Genomic DNA, 21,376 nt, shown 5'->3' on the forward strand with positions numbered 1-21,376 from the left:
ACTCTCTAATCCCTTCAGCTCTTCTTCATCACCCAACCCCCTCCCATCTAGCAACCATCACTTTGTTCTCTGTATCTCTGAGTCTATTTCTATTTTGTTTTATCATTTATTCTGTTGTTTAGATTCCACATATAAGTGAGTCATATGGTATTTGTCTTTCTCAGTCTGACTTATTTCACTTGGCATAATATCCTCTAGGTACATCCGTGTTGGTGCAAATGGTAAGATTTCATTCTTTTTTAGAGCAAAGTAATACTCCATTGTATAAGTGTACCACAATCTCTTTATCCAATCATCTATTGATGGGCATTTTGGTTGTTTCCATGTCTTGACTATTGTGAATAGTAATAGTAGCTACAGTAAATATGCGGGTGCATATATTTTTTTGAATTCGTGTTTGAGATTTCTTTGGATAAATACCCAGGAGTGGAATTGCTGGGTCATAAGGTAGTTCTATTTTTAATTTTTTGAGGAAGAGGTACATTTTCTTTAACATGCATCATTACATTACCTAACTTTTTATTCCTTTGCTGTGTATTTGAATGAAATGCACATCTTAAATGTACAATTCAATGAGTTTTAACAAATTATACATCTGTGTAAGCACCGTATCAGTAGGCAGCTCGCATTCCATCAATCCTCAAGCCCCTATGGGCAACCTCTATTCTTATTTATTTTACCTTATAAGAGTTTTCCCTATATTTAACTTTTTATACCTATTTCTCATATCTGCTCAAATAGACTGTAAGTTCCTTATATCATAAAGTTTTCTCAGAGCTGGTAGGGACTCTACAACTTTTAGCCAAGGTCCCTCATATTACCTACAAAGAAAGTTAGTGTAAAACCTGGGATTTAGACAAGGGAACTCACATTCCCGCAGGCCTATGCACTTCCTATGGTGTTTGAAGTAAGAGATCTGCTTTTCCACAACACATTCAACACCTCGTCCAGGTGCTCATAAATCCCTTTTTACTGGAAAAACAATTCATAAAATAAAATTTCATTTCCACCAAGAAGTACTTTTCCTCACCAGTCTCTCGGGTGCCCATCAGCCTTCAGACTGGACATAGGTAGAGGGACATAGACTGGAATTAGGTGGAGGAACCTGGTGGGCAAGCAGGGCAGGGAGTCTGTGCACTGCAAAGATGGCTGTGTGCCAGGGCGGGGGCCTGGACAAAACCAGTCTCCTTCCTGCCCAGGCTCTTGGGGCTATCATTTGCCCTCCTCGGCTCCTCTTTCCTCTTTGAAGTTTAAGTTCTCATCATGAGGCTGTCTTCTCAGTCTCTTCTGCTGCCCTTTCCTTGGTTTTGATCCAAATGGGGGTAGTGAAGGAGGTGGGGAATTTACTCTTCACACTCAGGGTGGTTCTAGGAGCTGGGTGGGTTTAAATGGCACTAGAATACAGGAGTCTGGGGCTAGTCTGCCTGGGGTAATCCCAATCCCTCTCCTGGACTAGCTGGGTCATGTTAGGCAGTTTCCTCACTTGCAAAATAAGGTAATACTAATAGTACCTTCCTCACAGGGCTTCTGTGAGAATGAAATGAGAAATTACTCGGAACAGTGTCTGGCACGCAGTTACTCAAAAAATGTTGGTTATTATTAACTAAATGATAATGGATGAAGAGAAAGAGAGAGAAAGAGAGAGAGAGAGAGAAAGAGAATAATCATAACAAATAGGTATTTGCAAATGTAAAACATATAGAAAATATCAACACCTTAAAACTGGCACAGGAAAAAGAAACTGGTTGGGAAAGAAGACAGAGCAAGCTAAGCAGGGGAATCTAAGAGAATGAATTTATGTTCAGGTGGTCTGGGCTCCTTTTAATTTGGGAACTCCCTTCTCTGAACTTCTGCAACACTTTGTTTATAGTACTTATCCCAGTTTGTTGTATCAAAATTATTCACATCTTTCCCTCCTGAGAATATAGGCTCCTCGGGATAAATGTTTACTACATCAACTAAAATGCATTTTAAATAACTAATGTTAAAACTTTTTCTTCCTTCTCACTCCTGTTTCTTACCTTGAAAAATTTCAAGCTTGGTTATACAGAGGGTGTCAAAAAAATGTATACACATTGTAAGAAAGGAAAAAACTATTAAAATTGTAAAACTCAACATATACCAACAACAAAAGATGAATACAAGTTGTGAGTGTACATTTTTTGGCATATTCAAACAAAATGAGAGGCCAATTCAAAGTTTACCTTTAAAGTTTCCTGGTAATAGAAGATGATGCATTTCTATACATTCATAATTATTTTCCTTCTTTTCTATCGGTTAACCTCCAAAATGCATTGTATATTTCACTCCAACTGTGAAGTGGTTAGCTTTATGAATTGAATCTTCAAATTCTTACCAAAGTCCAAAAGTCACTCTTGCCCCTTACCATAAGTGGGTTTCCACAAGAACCATAAATAATGAGTGTATTCCAGGGTTCTGCAGAATGTTTTTCAATCTGATTCCTTTATTCTTTGTTCTAACATTCTGTCTGCAATTATCTAATCCATTCAGTTTCCCCCATAAGTATCACATAGCATGTTTTTCATCTTGGCAATCATAATATTTAGCCTTTTGGACAGGGAAGGGGGAACTCAAATCAGCTTTCCATTATTTAATTATATACAGAATTCATGTTATTATGCGTAATACATGTGCATTCTTTACAACTCTAGACTATATGTTTGTAGAAGTACACAGTCCAAAATACCTTTCTAGGACAATTAAATATATTTTTCCTCTTCTTTTTAAAAATGTTAGTTTTTTCTGTGCCTCCAATGTCTTAAATGTATGTTTTCTACATAATAATCAAACTACATTCACTCATCTGCATCAAAATTAGATAAACATAAATTTCTATCCATTTCCTATCCTGATATTTAAAGAAGTACTATTTATCATAATCTATTTCTAACAGTTATAAATAAACAAAAATTTTAAATTAGCATACACTTCTAAAGTGTTTTAGTGTTGGGTTTAGGAGACAGCATACTAAAATATTTTTATTTGTAACTAGTGCTTGCACTAACGGTTCAAAACATAGGACTCTAATCTGAAATTATCTCTAACAACCTTGCTACAAACAAAATGCCTCATCCATTCAATTTGTTTAGAATCTTTAACATTTTAAGATACAGAGATTTGATGTTATGCTGTAAATATTTTAATCAGAAAAAGGGAGCGGTGGATTTCAAAAAAATATTTATTAGTGAATATGTCATTAAATTACAAACCAACTTTCCTGAAAAACCCTTACATATCATATGTAATTTTTCATAAATCATTTCATGATTTCAATAGAGGAATATACTCTATTAAAACTAGCTCATATGATGAGCAGGAAATTCCACTGCAACCACTCTCTCCAAGCCGACTGAAGGCAGATGGTGTCGATGTGTTCAGCTGAGAGAAGTGTTGATCACAGAGTATCTGCCAATCAAACACTTGGGAAAGAAATGAGCTCCATCTGTGTTTTAATTAGTACAGCAAAACCATCCAGTGTAACTGCCAGAGCTGCACATTTTCATAGAGTACAAGAGACATAATACATACTTTCTTTTATAAATGAAAGTAAAAATTGCCATAGAGTCCTGGCAAATATATATACACACACACACATATATATACATATATATTGCATTTTAAATTATATATATATATATATATATATATATATATATATAGCACTGTCAATTAAGAACAAAATCTAGTGACAGTATGACTGTCCTCTCAAAAATATTTTTTTGTGCTGCAGCTCTATGTGTTATTCTCTTTCTCTAAGGCAATTCTAATATATATGAAAGAATTATATTTGTAAAAGTGAAGAGGTAAGAATTGAAAAGTAAATTATTACCTAAATATTTTGGACACCTAAGAGTCATCCTACTAAAATTCAATAAAATGAGAAAATTTACAGGCTTATAAATATATATTTTATATTATTATATTTCTTAATACATTCCTATATTCATATTATTATAAAAGTTTATTTTGTTGAAAGAAATGCCAGAACTTTCAGAACTTTTCTAACAAATGACACACTATTCATTTTCTCCCAAATGATACTAGATTGTTTCATTGTTTTATTTTGTTTTTCTCTTTGCTATTATTCTCATAAATGAATTTATTCTGGGACTCACTTTATTTCATCACTGTGTGAGCAGAAAATGTAAAAGTACAGATATAACTTAAAGTTGGCACTTCTACCCTGGAGGGTGAGTTTCGGGAGTGCTCTGTGACTGGGATTTATATGGGGAAGGATTAAAGGGAAAGCTCTCCTTCGTCTTTCCACTTGTATTCTCCCAACTCAGTCTTGTCTTCCACCCTCTCACTAGCACCAAATATCTGGCATCAAGGATAAGAGAGTAAGTTTAGAGAATCATAGGATCTCAAAGTTTCAGTTATGTTTTGAAGTTTGAGAAGAGATATGAACATTACACATATATTGACAAAAGATTTCTAAACTCTGAATGTACATTGTAACAAAATTAATTCACTCATCTAATAAGCACTTGATCAAGTGCTTATTATTATATGTTCAGAGTTGAGGTATAAAGATGAATAAAGATGGCCCCTGCATTAAAGGATCTCAGAGTCTAGCTAAGGGGTTAATGCAAAACAAAGCCACACATAATAATAAGACATCTGAACAAGGTGCATGAGTGGTGGCAGAGAGCAGGAAAGTATTAATCTTGTTGGGATTCAGGGAGACTTTCAAAGAGATCATGGGCTTTCACTGGGACAAGTACGGCAGAGGGGAAGAACAGACCAAAGAGAAGGTGGCATCTGGAAAGGCAGGGACACTTGACAGTTCATAATGCTTCCTCATGCCTACTTATCTCTTGGGAATGGTAACCTACAGGGTGAAATGCTACCAAGAGGTTATTTGGGATAAGGTCTGAAAAGGGCATTTCACATTTAGCCATTTAACAATTATTGGTGACTTTTTACAGAATAGTTACAGGATTGAAGCAAGTTGGATGAATGAATGAGAAGTGAAGAAGTGGGTAGCAGTTTGGCAGTGAAACAAGAGAGGAAAGAGGAAAAGCAGGAGGAGTAGGAGGAAGAAGGGAATGAAGAGGAGGAGGAGGAAGCAGGGGAAGAAAAGAAGGAAAGGAAGGAAATGGAGATGGGTGAGTATCTTAAAGAGGAGACAGGGTAGAAAAAAGATTTAAGATTGGATCATGTTGAAATGGGACAGAAATGGCTGCTCTTAGTGATATTGTGTAAAAGCTTTGGTTTACTTTATAATTAATTGAAGAATTGGTTCTTTTAATTTTGAATAATCAGAAAAGTTTATCCAATCTTTTAGAAAAATACCAATCTTTTAGAAAAATACCGTTTGCTAAAATAACCTACTTTTTTCTTATTTAAATTATCCCACACACTTAATGCTACCTACCTTTTCATAATGTTATTTCTCCTTTGTATTCCTAGAATAAGTAGTGACAAGACAGTTACTGTATGTTACCTTTTCATAGCATTGGTAAAGACTTCGTCTTGCTTTGAGTCAATTTTCAGATTTACTATGGAATTCAGATATCAATTCATCATCAGACTTCCATAAACATGGATAATTCAGAATTGTGTACATCAAGAAAAACACTTTCAAAATGTTCTAAAGATACAGAACTTTTGAAACAGGTCAATGATCACGATTATAACCCTAAAATCACCACCATTTTATAATTATCGGAACCCTGAGCCTCAATTAAATGCTACTTCATCCACCAACAAAGGTAACTAGGCATCCAATCTAATGCTTATAATGAAAGTTGTCAATAACTGGTATGCTTTCTTTACCTTTTTTTATTTTTTTTTAACTATATTTTTACAGGACTAGAAGCCACATCACCCAATTCCTTTCCCCTGCTCCAACAAATTATAATCATGTTTTTAAAAGAAAATGTGTTCTCCATATAACAAGTTATTTATTAGAACAAATTACTAAATTTGGAGTAGAAGAAAATACATTATGCTCTTAGTTATACTGCTACATTAAAGGGTTTTTTCCCTATATAAGTAAATGTATCTGACTGGATAGATATACCTATAATTGCAGCCAACAGTCCAATTAAATAAAATGGTGAGGAGGCATCTATCATCCACTACAGAAATGGATAAATGTTTCAGAAAATAATAGATTCTTTACAGGGGGAAGGAGGATTTTAAATTAAGAATAAAAAAAAGAAGAATCTTGGAAAGCGGCAGGTAAGTGAAAGTAAGTTCTTTGACATTCATAATCCTTGAGGACTAAAAAATGAGTCAAGGCTACCAAAACCAACTACCAAAGTTCACTATTTTAGATTTCATTGAGAACAATCAGGAAATATCACACAAGGGTTCATTATTCACTCTATAGAAACTCTATTCAGGCCAAAATATTTTAGACTCATCCTTATCCCTGTCTTTCTTTCATACTCAAATCCTTCAGCAAATTCTCTCCATTCTACCTTCAAAATATATTCACAATCTGGTCTCTTGCCTCCATTGCTCCCCTGGTCCCTATCACCGCTCACCAAGATTATCACAGTTCTTCCCAACGGATCTCCCCACTTCCATTCTTGACCACTGAGAGTCTAGTTTCAAAACAGCAGACAAAGTAAGGCTTTTGAAAGGCAAGTCAGACCACGTTCTACCTGGGCTCAAACCTCCCAGCGGTTTCTGCTCTCACCAGGACCTAAAGCGACCTGAACAGTCTGGTTCCTGTTACCTGGCTGACCTCATCTCTAGCTACTCTCACCCTCAGTCACCACACTCCACAGACACCGACCTCCTGGTTGTTGCTCAAATGCATCTGGCACACACCAGCCCGAGATCTGAGCCCTCGCTGTTCTCTGTGGCCGAAACACTCTCCCTGCAGCCCTCTGCATGGCTTGTTCTTCCATCTGTCACCTCCTTTAGGTGTTTGTCCAATTGTAACCCTCAGTGAGTCATTCTCTGACCACCCAAACTAAAACTTCAAACATAAACACAAATACCCCATCCCTCCCTTCCTCTACTTCCTGAATTATTTTTTCTTAGCACTAATTATCCCCTAACAGTCAATATTTTAATTATTTGTTTAATGTCAGTCTTCTGCCACTAAAATGTAAACTCCGTGAAGGCAGGAATTTTTGTTTGTGTTATTGATAAATAGCACTTGACAAACAGTTGATTCACAATGAATGTCTGATGAATGAATTATGTCAGACAGTTCAGGGAAGTAGACAATTGGTAACAATATATCCATCTCTTCATTTCCTGTACAGTGGTTAAAAGTTTAGCCTGGTATAAGTTTAATTAGCTTTCTTTTCAACTTATATTTTAGGTGAAAAATCCCATGGCAAGCTACTTCTGAGGCGCAGCCATAACCTTAATGAAGATCTGGCACCAGGTCTTAACAAAAACTAAATTAATAAGAGATAAAGTCAATAGTAATGTCAATAATTTGAGTCTATCCTTAAATATCCAGAAGAAAACGATGAGATTATCTCTGATGCCCGCAAATAATAGCCAAGCATTTAAGCACCTTTATTTATGGCTCTTTGATGTCAGTACAAAAAGCTTTGGAACTGGCAAGGGCATGCAGACTTCAGTTTTTAAAGAACATCCGAAGTAGAAAATACAATTTCACAACCAAAATAATTTACAATGCATTCTCTAAGTTTCTTTGCATACATGACTAAAATAATTCAATTTGAGTCCACTGGTTGCTCTAAACATGCCAATCTCAACCTTCTTCACCAGCAGCAAGCAAATACTCGACACTAGACATAATTTCTTTCACCAATGCTCCAGGTGGTTCTTAGGCCTGGACTTATTTGGGGGTAATTAATGTCTCTGCCTTATGCAAATCTAAAGTTGAGTTCACTAGATCTCCACTGGCAAATACTGGTAAAAAGCAGTGTTCTCTTTCTATTATCTTTCCCAGAATATCTCCGTAGAGCATGAATTCAGTTGCAGCAAGTGCCCAAGTTTGGTCAAATGTGCTCTTATTATTGAAGAGACTCGAAATGCACATGGAAACATTTCAGGAATTCAGGGGACATCCCTCTTCAAGCTAAAGACTGCCCAAGACAGAAATCATGAACTTCCCTTAAAACTTGCCTCCTTCAGGTTTCCTCATTTCTTTTTTCCCCATCAACTCTGTCACTGAGGATTAGAGCAAAGTCATCTTTAACTACTTGTTCCTCCATACCCATGTGCAATCAGTTGCCAAATCCTATAGTTCATTACAGGTTTCACCAAGCAGCAAAGACCCAGAAGAGGTGAAGACAGAGGCCCTGCAGAGAGCTGGAGGAAGACCATTCCAGGCCAGGACAGTGTGAATGTAAAGACCCAAAGAGGGAAAAGATTTTGGCTTATGATAGGGAGCTTGCAGAAATAAAGTCCCAGGGACAGACGGGCACCAGCTTTTTTACGACATGACTTCTACTCTGGATAAGATGAGAAGCCAACGGAGGGTTTTGAGGACAGAAGAGACATGATTCAACATGCTTTAAAACAATCACTTTGGCCGCTACATTGAGATTAGACTGCAGAAGTCTGGAGACAAGTCAAAAGGCTGTTGCAAGAATCTAAGTAAGAGCTGATGATGGCTTAGGCCTGAGTGGGAGTGTGGAGGAGAAAAGTGGTCAGACTCGGGATATATTTTGACGGTAGCACCAACAGGATATGGCGCATAAGAGGAAGAGAGGAGAAAAGGATAACTCTCAGGTGTTTTACCTGAACAACCGAAACAATGCTATACAACAGAAATATAATGTGAGCCACACATATCATTTTTAATTTTCTTAGTCACATTTAAAAAAGTAAAAGGACAAAGATGAAATCAATTTTTAAAACATATCTTATTTAGCCCAATAAACAAATATTTCAACAAGTAATCAATATAAAAATTATTAATAGGACATTTTACATTTTTTTGAACTGTCTTTGAAATTTGTGTTTTACATTTACAGCACTTGGGAACTTGGACTCGTCACATCTATGTGCTCAACAGCCACATATGCTTAGTGGCCATCATATTGGGATAGTGTAAAACTAGAATGATGAGGTACTTTGTGTCTTTTCTGTAATGGGGATACTAAATATAATGGGGATAGTAACTAGTAATAGTTTAAATTCTAGCAGCAACTAATGAAAGCAATTCAATGTTCACTAGTAAGGCTCGTTAATAAATTATGGTACAACCAAGTAGATACTAAATGCTAGGTTTCCAAAGACTATTTAAGAGTACACAAAACGTGTTCATAGTAAATGGTGTGGGGGGTAGGGTTACAGGAATGAAGACAGTATATACAAAATGATCTCATGAATGGTGGTGAGAAATAAACACACATATCCACATGAGCCTGTTAAGACATACGTACATACCAAAATGTTACCATTGATTATTTCTGGGATAAATGATAAAGGGAAGTTTATAGGAAGAGCAGGTTTGGCATAAAGGGATGACCTAATTAGGATCTAATTAGGGTGTCTATTAGATACTTCAAGTTGTCTAGAGTTCAAGAGAGGTGCAGACTAGTAATATGAATTTGGAAATAGTACAGATAGAATTTAAAGCCAAAAGACTGTATGACATCACTAAGAGAGTGAGTTTCCACAGAGAAGAAAGCAGGACTAAGGACTGCATCCTCAGATATTCCAACTTTTAAATTAGAGTCAGGAAGATGGTGAAGAACCAGCAAACAAGAGTGGGAAGAACAGAAAGTTAAAGGAAAATAAAAAGCACATGGTACTTGTAGGAGTAGAGAATGGTCACCTGTTTCAAATGACACTGAAAGTCAAGTTCAAGAAGGACTAAGAACTGACCACAGTATTGACCTGAAAGCCACTCATGATCATTAGCAGTTTTGGTGGAGAGGTGAGTTCTGAAAGGAGTGAATTCAAGATCGACCAGGAGGAAATGAACTATAGACAAATGCATGGACCACACTTGAGCAGTTTTGCTGTGAAGTGGGGCAAAGAAATAAGGTGTTTCTCTCAGTGAGGTGTCACAGTCCTTATGTTCTCATCTCATCTCTCTCACTTTAAGTTCCTTGAAGCAGAGAAGGCCTAGTTCTCTGAGCCCGATGCTGCTTTTAAGGCAAAGAATTAAAAATGTGTGTCTAGCAGTAATGTAGTAATTTTGCACAGGCTGGCAAACAGACTGCTGAGGTAAACTACTGGATTAACATGAGAGTTAATTCATGATTCAGATCAATAGGAAAAACCTCAGAGAGGATAAACACTTCTGAAAAGTAACTGCAATCTGATAATTACTGGCTGTCAGGAAGCTTCAGTATAAATTTCTGGATAACTCAGTGAAAGCTTTCATCAAGATCAAGAATGATCTTTTTCTTTTTGCCAAATCCCAAGTATAAAAACCACTAACTGCTACATTTCTTTGACATTACTGCCAAGATTAAAAAATCTTCAGGCAGATAACCAGTGAGATACCTGCTATGACACAAAAGACCACAGACTGGGAAACAAATCAATACGAGGGAACTGTTACAATAAAAAAAATACACTGACCAGAAAAATCAATTCTTCTTCAAATTTTCAACATTTTACTAAGTCTGGACAAATTTCAAGCTATTGTTTCTGCACAATCAGTCTTTCAACAATGGTTCGACCTAACTGAAAAATGCTCAGAGAGCTAACATGGTAGGAGGTAATTCTAAATAATTATCAAGTTTAATATATGTTGATTACTGGCATGAGAACATAAATATCTTATTAATAATTTTATATTGATTACTTGTTGAAATAATCAGCAAAATAATATTTGTTTATTGGGTTAAATAAGATATATTTTAAAAATTGATCTTTGACTTTTTAAGTTTCATTTAGAAAACACAAGTTGTTTCTAAATAGAATGTAGGAACTTAATTTTAAAAGTCTGGCAGCCGAGACTGAGAAATGATGGACAGAATAGTGGAATAGCTGCAATGATGTCAAAGATACATAAGGTTCGGAGAATTTTAAACTTGTTGTTACCTAGTTGAAAAGGATAAACTGGTAATCTAGTGCAGAAGTTTCAATGTGTAAACATGGCAATCTAGTTTGCTCATCATAAAATGCCTCAGAAAACACTCAAAATAATTCTGTTGGTGCTGCTTCTTTTCCTTGTCCTACTGACGTAACAAGACTCCGAATTTCCCAACACGATGTCAGTGCTCTATTTCAGTTCCCCTTTTCCTGGTTCGTAAATTCTATTTTCAATTTCTTCTTTCTATAACCAACCATGTCTTTTCACTCTGCCCGTTCTCTCCCTTCGTTTTACCTACCTTGTACCTATCAGAAGGAAATACTGGTAACTGTATAAGCAAGGGTCTGCAGTGGGAGAAAATCAGGGGCAGGGGCCTCAGAGTATAGCATGATGCGTTACACTCAGTAGGATTTCAATAAATAGGAGTTGGATTTCTTAAAATAAATGTCCTAGGGAGACTAAAGGAAGATGTAAACAAAAGTAAAAAGAAGGGCTAGGATTGGAATCATTCATTGTAAAGTAACTCTGTGTGTGAATGTGTGGGTGTGTATGGGAAAGAAAGAAATACATTGTATGACAGAACACAAGAGAAAGATATGGGAGTTTTAAAGTTAGTAATGAGAGTAAGAAAGGTGGGAGGCAAAAGGTTAACAAAGTAACAATAGGCATGACATCAAGTAAATACATCAGGTCATTTAGAATTTTAGGAAAAATTTACTTTTCGAATGCAAATAAAAGGAATTTTTCAGATCCCAACTGGAATTTGCCACCTGGCAAAAATTATTATGGAAATAAAACAATACTATAGTTATTAAATAATAAGAAAGTTATTCTCCATATATAGTTCTGCTCTTAGCTGAAAGTCCTTGAAATCCAAGGTCACGCTGTCCTTTGATTAATTCTGCATTGTGCTTAGTGACCACCATGCACATGAGAGCATTCAATAGTAATTACTGAGATTGCATTTTGATTGAAGAGGACAAAACTGACCTTTGCCAGCAAGGAAAACAATGCCGTGTGACTCCTGTCATACTCTAATATTCCAACTGGTAGGTCATACTCCTCTATCACCTTCTCTCCTGAGACTTCTGGGAAATTTTTAAGCTTAAATCAGTGGCATGTTTCTGTTATTGGTAGGCTTGAATTTATAAAAATCTTTGGGTTGGTGAATATTAAAGGCGGCCTGATGGTCTCCAGTTGCCTCCCCTCTCTTGCACCCTTGAAACGGAGAAAAAAAACATCTACTTCCCAGCAGGAACCAAACTGCTGCCCAACACAGGCTTATCTTTTTTTGTAAAGTCATCTAAAACAGACAGAAAGCACCAGGCATGGGGCACAGTTCTAAGTTTTCCCGTGTCCTGGCTTGTCCTGCAAAGCAGTTGTCACAGCAAACCCCTCTGAGAAGATGGCAAATCTCTGTCCTCATGCCTTCACACCTTTCAAGGTATTGTTGCTTGAACTTTCTTCTATCTATAGCCCCACGCCACAGATTTAGCTTGCAGAATGGGTATCGTGAATTTCCATTAATCCTCACTCCAAAGCAGACTACCTTAGAGGAAACAACGAAAAATATTGGTCTAAGTTACAGAATTTCATTTCCATAGCAGAAATTGGCAGAAATAAGGGCATTCCACAAATTAAAATATGAAGAACTTTCTTCACAAATAATGTCAAAAATCAGAATTTTTTTTTGCAAATTTCATCCATTTTAAAGATGAAAAGCAAATTAAAGCCAACGATAAATTAAAGGAAACAACTGAATGCAACGTAAGGTCAGTGAGGAAAATGAGTAGAGCTTGTGAGCGTTCTCAGATCTGCAGAGCCTTTAGAGCAGCAAGATTTAGGATTACGTCCTAGTTCCATCACTGACTTCCTGATTGTCTTTACTGCCATTCAGAAAAATGCCCCTAGACCTAAAACTCGTTTTCAAAACAGTCAATGAGAAATCATACCTCTTTGAAGTTTTTGATTTTGAAGTCTCCTTCCATCTTATCCACCACCTACTGACCAAATACCATTCAGAACCTCAAAAGTCTCATCTCCATTAGTTCTTTTATCTCTGAATTCTCTCAAAGATAAAATTTTAAGATAATTTTTAACAAAGTTAAAGGATCACTGAAGCAACTGAGCCAGTTCAAAATGATTTAAAGATTAAACAGTCTCTTCTATCACAGTGAAGGCAGCTGCTCAGTGACTTTTTTTTTTCTTTCTTTTTAAATAATCAGAGAGTTGATCTCTACTTACTCTAATTTACCATAGCTGGGGAAATTCAGTATCAAATTGAATATTCTGTATACATATGAAAAAATGTTTAAAGGTATTTGGGTTCTATTTATTTATATTAGCACTTGGTATGTACTATTGATAGATAAAAGAAACTAAACATTGACATGAGTTTCATATATGCATAAAGAAACTCAATTACATATATATTTTTACATATAGAGACATTTTCTGTAGACGCATAGATATTTTGTTGTTTATCAAATTGTGTAACTAAATGGTTTTAATTTTTAACTTCATTGTCAGAAAACATCTTTCTTTTAACGATATTTTGATTGACAAACAATGATGATGGTATAATAATCAGATTTTGCTTTTATATAGAATCCTAAGGTTGTTATATTTCTCTACTACCAAAAAGAATCAATGTCAAAATAATTACTTCTTTCAAAGAAATGTATGTTCCACAAGCCCTTGCCTTCTAAGCAAGAGTCCTACGGTACTGTTCAGCTGTCCTCCAGAAAATGATCCTAAAAATAAAAAGGGACATAAGCAGGAAAACAGCTGGTTTTCCTTCCATCCCCTTTCCTTGAGAGAACCACAGCAAAACATAATTTTAGGCTTTCTGTCCAAAAGTAATATGCTAGAGTAGTTTCTCCTCTGCATCTTTCACCACTAGCATTTAGCAAAGAAGGTTTAAAAACTACTACTAGATATAAATTATCTTATGCTTAGTACAGATGGATCCATGTGCCATGAATTGGCTCAAATTTATGATAAAGACAGGATGTGAACAATAAAAGAAACTATTTTTGCAGCTGGTGGCCTCAAGTCTAGCGTTATTTATTATGATAATATATTGACCTTTCCCAGGAAACTGTGCAGGGCGTACCTGCCAGAGTCATCTACTGGGTCTTGTGACTCATATGGCTACATGCCAGATCAATGAACCACAGTGTTATTCAAAACTCAGGGTTACTAGCGCTCGCATGTGGGTCTCCAGTGGCCCAGCCATTACCCTTCAGTTTCTAAAGAAACCCAAGCTCATTCACATAGGAGTTAACTAATGGAATTTTCACAATCCCAAATCAACTTCGTTTAATTAACTTCATCTGATGTAAGCCTCTCACTAAAAATATTAAACTGAGAATAGTGTTACTTTATAAGGCTCACATCTGTACCTCAGAGTATTGAATGTTTGAGTTGGTGAAACATTTCTTTTAAATCTGATTTTCCTTCATTAATTATCTTGAGGCATCTTAATATCCTTGGGGAAGACTGCATCCACTGAATTAGGTCAAAATTTCAAGGTCTCTATTGGCAATCACCAGTTTAACTTATAGTTGTCAGTAAAAATATATGAATTGTGAATTTAGTATTGAAAGAATCAGCCACGCATTTTGTAATCTTTCTGTGGTGGGCAGAATAATGGTCCCCAAAGATGTCTGTGTCCTAATCCCCAGAACCTGTGAATACGAATTGTATGTTACCTTACAGGTTGCAGATGTGATTAAATTTAAAGACCTTAAGATGAACAGATAATCCTCAGTTATCCAGATGGGTCCTGTCTAATCCCCCAAGTCCTTAAACGTGGAGAACTTTTCCAAGCTGTGGACAATGAGAGAGATGGCTGCATGAGGATTTGGTCTGCTCTTCCTAGCTGTGAAGATGTAGGAGGGCAGCCATGAGCCAAAGAATGCAGGTGGCGTCTAAACGCTGGAAAAGACAAGAAAATGGATGATCCCCTAGAGCCTCCAGGAAGGAGTGCAGCCCTGCTGATATCTTCATTTTGTAGCCTATTGAGACCTTTGTCAGACTTCTGACCAATGGAGCTGTAAGATAATGAATTTGTATTCTTTAAACAATCAAGTTTGCAAGTCATTTGTTATGTCACAAGAGAAAATTAATACACTTTCCTAGTTATTATACTGTTTTAATCACTTCTTTTGTGGGAGAAAAGTTTATTTTAATCATTTCTTTTGTGGGAGAAAAGTTGACTCCAACTAGGGAACTCCAACTAAGGAGGGAGTGCGCTGCCATGAAAATGAAAATCTGCCTGTAAGTGTGGGTATCAAGGTTCCAGCCCTGGCTCTGCCATTGAATGAACATAGAAACTGGGCAAAGCACATAACCGATTCCTCACACTGGAACTTCTCTCCTATCATCAGACAAAATGTTTATTTCCAGGTCCATGTTCCGCATACAACTTCCTCTAATTCTTTTGGATAGTGGTTTGATTTAACTTGTCTTTCTAGTAAGAGCCAAAGTGATCCTTTTTCTGCCATACGTCATTGTCTCATGCTTTACCAAGTCTACAGACTTGGTATTTCCATATTTCAGCAGGAACAAGTTTAAATACCTATAAAACTTAAAACATTCTTTTTATGACATAAAAATAAATGAAAACTCTGCTAAACCAATTTTTAAAACCACCCTGCCTAAAACTGCTTGGAACCACTTCCTGACTCAAGTATGAAGAAAACTGTCATCTTCATAGTACACTCTATATAAACTGCTACTTGTATTACTTGTATCAGTTAAATCAGCAGGAGAATATGTTCATAGATATCTTAAGGGTTCATGCTGCATAAGTATTTTTCAATTACAAAAAATTAGCTACTCAATAGACTAAATTATATCACCCAAAACACTCATACAACAAAGAGCAAAGCCTTGATATAATATACCCTGAAATATAATAGTCTTCTTTTCAACAGAAGCATTATGAAAGTGTTTCAACAAAAGCGTTTTAAAAAGTATGGAACCAGTTTAAATTGATTCAACTTCTTTAATATATAAATGCCATAACCTAAATTAGATAGCACCATGATTTCTCTCTACATTTCAGGAATTTTTAAAATAGCTATCAACCAGCAAACTTTGAAACACATAAACAGGATTAAGGATGAATGTTGTAAAAAAAATTAAAAGTCAAAGCATTTTAACATACTTTCAGGGTAGAAAGGAACTTGCAAAGTAAACATTTATATTTAAGATAAGACATAGTCTCACATACAAGTAATAAAATTTAAAATTTTTAACCTTTTTTTTTTTACATGCTTTCACAACTGTGTTTCTCACTGACTAAAGAAGGGTGAATGAAAAGTATCAGCAGTCTATTTACATAATCTCACACAAAAATAAGGCAAAGTTAGACAGCAGGGTATAGTCCAGAAGACTCCAAAAGTACATGAAACAAAATTGCCAATTTTAATCAATGCCTCTCTAGAAATGGACAGTCTAAACCATTTCCCAACACCTCCAAAAAGCCATCTGTCTACCTCCTCCACAGAATAAAGAAATGGGAACGTTACTTACTTCATCCGCTCCATTCGTATCCTTTTTTCTCTTGCAATGCTAGCCAGCAATAATTAGAAACTGCCTTTACCTACCACTTCCATTTAAATACAGAATTATATTCTTTACAGAGTACACCAAAATAGTCCCATGGAAATCAAGAAGAAATAAATGCATGACTAGCATGATCACATGGACAGAACTCTCAGAATGGAGAGATTCAGAAGTAGATTGGTAGGAAGAAACCTGTCATTTATTGTTTATTGCTGAGGCATACTGAGTAGAAAATAACTGAAACAGAAAACTAACTTTTCAAGGGAAATATTCATTCATGGCTCTTCAATGTAAATATTGTAAGTGGTTCTACAGCATTCTTTTCATAAAGCTGAACACAGCTGGCTTATCCTTAAGAAGCATAGATATGTTCTATGGAAAACTTTTATGATGCTCTAATTATATTTATCACAAAATAGGAGCATTATTTTTACTATCAAATTGTGAGATAGTTTGAAAAACATTAAGTATGAAATAAGTAAGCAATAATGGTTATCAATATACTTTAAACTTCATATATCTAGCCATAACTAAATCTTTGTCCTACCATGTCAGTTTTAATTTCTTTAACATGTAAATTCTCAACCTTAGTTGGCGCTTCTCTCTAACAATATCTTCCAATATCATCTTAGACCTTTCAAATGTTACTATTGTTTAAGCTGGATAAAATATACAAAGTATCAACAGAAAATATAAAATTCACACACTTAAAATATAGCCCCATTTGACACCTGTCAAAATACTTTAAGAGATTCAAATCTTTCAAATAGTTTACAACTAAAAGCTCTACTGTGTTTGCTGTTGCTGTTAACCAGGGAGACTAGTAGGCAGTACATTGTGCATTCACAGTTCTTTTTATGTCTGTTCCACGTGTGCATGCAAACATGTACACACCACATACACACACACACACACACAAATACACACACACACTTTAAGTAGAAACTGTATCTGTCCTATGTAATTGGCTGAAATGCTCCCATGTACTATGATTTCAGTCAGTAGTATATCTTAGAAAGCAAGAAACTGAAACAGAATAATAGAGACATTTAATAATTCTCTGATATGTAAAAGAAGGCACTTACCTTCCATTTCTAGGGACTTCTAAAATCACCCTGGAAACCCAGCAACGGGAGAGGGGCTTTATTGCAGAGTGAATCATCCCCACGCAGATGCTCTGAACAACCCCTGTATGCATACTGACATCATCAGGAGAGACTTGGAGGCAGAGGATACTATGGTAACCAAGCAATGTGCTGGGAGACAGAAGCCCTTAATTGCTTTAACAACTTCCTGGGGCTGGAGCTCCCAGGCTTGGATTCGCTAAGTAGAAAATGAAGCTTGTCACAGAAGCGGTGAGTGTGACACAGACAAGGGGGCTCAATGAATGCTGAATCTATTTATTGCAATGTGACTTTTTAATGACAAATGTCATTACATGATTTCATTAGTAATATTCCTCTCACAGCTGAAGCTCTGACGAAGTCACAGGTCAATAAATAATGATTCCAGGTAGCAATAGTAGAAGTATTCATAGGCGTTTTTTTATTTAACAAACATTAATATTATTGCATTACAAACATCCTTTTCCTTGAGGGGGAATACTTGTTTTCCCTCTGAAAAGAGAGCTCACATCTGTGTCTTCAGAGGTCAGCAGTACTGATAACAATGAAAACTGATTCTCTCTATTTACTTCTCCAGGAGGCGGCAGCTGCCCAGTTCCATTTATCTCAAAGCTCCAGTAAAGCCTTGCCAAATCCAGAAAACACCTCCAGTGAAATGCCTAATTATGACACCCTGATAAAATCAGAAGAAATCTGCCATCTTACTGCTACACAGTATTCTTGATTAAGTCTCCTCTATCACAGGCAGAAAGAACTACTTCTAACAACCCCAAAGCTACACATAATTTAAATCTTCCCTTTGAACTATCTGTCCAACCCTGCATCTGTCACCCACGTTCATAGGGATATAACCCCTCTTAAAAATACCAGGTTAAAAGTAATTGCTTAAAATAACAATGTTTCAACATCAAACTGAGTCTATAATGATATCATGCTTATTTATCAGATGCAATGTTTTAACAAGTATATAGTCTATCATCTATACTATGAAACCTATTGTTTTCTTCTCCATGAATGTTGGATTGACATGTTTTTAAACAATATACCATGGTCTAATTTTTCTACTGCAAATACTGTAATTGTGAAGATATGCAAGTAACTTGGCAGATCCTCTTTGGATAGTCATAATACAATAAAAAAATGAAGGTTGTCATTTTGTACTGTATACTTAGATCTAAGCTATTTCAAAGAAACTGTTATTATCTCTATTTCAATTTAGATGAAGCCAAGCCCACTTTTAATGTTTCCCTTGTGAGAAAATAGCACACAAATGAATCACAATAATACTGCTTACAAAAACAGTACAATGGAATACAACAGCACCAATACACAATCCAGAAAAATGTAGAGAATTTAAACCTAATTGACAAGTTGGACTTTTCACTACTATAGAGGTTAGGGAGAATTCTGAAAGAATAGTCAAGTCAGTCCACACAAAAACCACAACAATTCAGTTTTCCTTAACTTAGGTAGAAAGTGAAAAAGCTTTACAACAAAATGGAATTACTCCTATCCTTTCACTTGCTCTTCTTGAGACCCTCAGTTTGAGAAGCAAAACATGCACATTTTATCAGGAGATAAGTGAAAACAAGACATGTGCAAAATTTACCACAATACAAATGAAAATAGTATATACACACTCATATACAAATACATCATCTATATGATTCAAATTTTAAAATAAATGTGCTTGCTTATTTAAATATGTATTGAAAGGTGTCTAGAAGACACACACACAATTGCTAGTTGTAGTTAACCTCTGGCAGGTTCAATTACAGACTGAGAGAGTCCTCCAATTTTTATATTATATATTTTTAAACTCTGAAAATTTTGTAGCCATGGATATAAATTACTATTGTAATTTGAAATACAGAAATTCATCTATATGTGTTCTGAACTTGCAATCCTGCTTTACCTGCTCTCAGAGAAAACCAATGACAGGTCCAGGGGACTAGATCCTAACATTCTAGCCAGACTATTTCAAGGTTGTTCCAAACAACTTTTAGTAGGAAGTTCTCTAAAACAAAATCAAGATGGGTAAACAAAAATAAAGGTTATCTGGATAACACACACAGAAAAAGAGCAGTTGATCGACTTTTCCAGAGATGTGATGGTCATAAAGAAATAGTCCAACAGGAAAGCTACTTTGTTAGAGTTTTCTAAAAAGGTAGCTTTAAAAAAGAGCCTATCCAAAAATGAGACCAAGCCAAGAGGTCTCTGACCACTACAAAAGGCTGAAGGGAATATAGAAGATCACCAGCAGGAAAGAAATCAAGTGTCAGTGAGTCAAATGGCCCCAAATGGTAGAAGAGGGTAAAGGGGGTCAAATATATGGTGATGGAAGGAGAACTGACTCTGAGTGGTGAGCATACAATGTGATATATAGGTGATGTGTTATAGAAATGTACACTTGAAACCTATGTAATTTTACCAACCATTGTCATCCCAATACATTTAATTAAAAAAAAAAATAAAGTAAGGTGTTGGTCTCTTCCAGTCTAATATTCTATGGCATTCTATAGCAATTTTTTAAATGTCTCCCACACAAATATCCGCCGTCTTCTGCAACCAAGCCCAGCAGAGTGCCCAATGTGTGGGTATTTTTCTCAGTTCAGACTGTAATAGATTGAAATTATTCAAAGTTTTATCCTTAAAGAATTTTAATTTTGCTTTCATTTAAAGATCCAGGACGAGATTCTATACTACTGCTGACCTCACCCAAGACTCAACTTTATTGTTTTCCCAAAACTAAACATGGATTATAAAGCCTTCAATGTTTTTACTCTAAAAGTCAACAGTATTATAGATGATGGCTTATTATAATATCAAAAACTTATTTCAACATTTCATGATTCTAATTTTGATTACAATTCCCAGAGGAAGCACTGGATGAAGTTCTAATATACTTTTCTAAAAAAGCTGGTTTTAGATAAGTTCCCATTTTAGTCTCTCAATTAGAGGAATTTTAAAATACCTTTTCCCTAGGATACAAAGAAAGAATTTTGAGTGAAATGTAGAACATTTGTATGAATTTAAGCACAGATATTGTTTTCATGAAATAAAAGGAAGCTTAAGAGGGGTTAAAGATGCTGCCTGAAGCCTAAGAAAACCAACAGAGCTGAAAGAGTCTGACAGCAGGATATGGGTTATAATGCTTCTGAATGAAATCCTTTCGTGCAAGGGTCTTGAAAAGGGTATCCAGGCAGGATTGTGTGTGTTTGGATTTAAATTAATCAAGTCAGTTCCACAATGCTAAGATTCCTTCTGTTTAACTGATTAAGGCAGGTTTGCTGGCGGTTCCAAAGGATGTCAATAGCTTCTAAAAGGTCAAATGCAGCGACACACACCAAATGTCCTAGAGTAAAAAGCACCAATAACTTCTCCCTCTATAATCGGCAAGGTGTGACTTATTATGCAATGGATTATCCTGTTTTAATCAACTGAACTGGCTTTCTTTTTCTCTTTTCATTTTTCCCCAAAAGTTAACACATATTTTCACATTTCAATGATATACATTTTAAGACCACCTGCTTTATTCTATAGTATGTCTGGCTAAAACAGTATAAATAGCTCAGCTGCAGCATCACATTTTGCATGGCGGATGGAGGATGAAACAGAAAGGCACAGAACTGGAACTATTCTAGACAATAGGTGCCAAGTACAACTAAAGCATTATCTGTGTTATTAACACAAACTCACAAAAAGAAAACTATAGCTGTAA

At 35.7% G+C, this 21,376-nt stretch overlaps 1 protein-coding gene across 39 annotated transcripts in view; it reads right to left on the bottom strand.

The window, feature by feature from the left end:
- The window catches only part of PAM (peptidylglycine alpha-amidating monooxygenase), a 260,955-nt gene that overhangs the window by 196,909 nt on the left and 42,670 nt on the right, over positions 1-21,376 (bottom strand). Inside the window, exon 1 of one of the 39 annotated variants that reach the window (XM_019727936.2) lies at positions 17,617-17,737. The exons of 37 other annotated variants lie outside the window; for them this stretch is intronic. The gene's annotated coding sequence lies outside the window, so the exon portion shown is untranslated. Of the gene's footprint in view, positions 1-17,616; positions 17,738-21,376 lie in introns of those variants that run through there. One more of the 39 variants, XM_019727934.2, reaches the window with a different exon arrangement.

This window comes from Rhinolophus sinicus, linkage group LG03 (assembly GCF_036562045.2).
Source record: "Rhinolophus sinicus isolate RSC01 linkage group LG03, ASM3656204v1, whole genome shotgun sequence".
In the NCBI taxonomy this organism is placed as follows: Eukaryota; Metazoa; Chordata; class Mammalia; order Chiroptera; family Rhinolophidae; genus Rhinolophus; species Rhinolophus sinicus.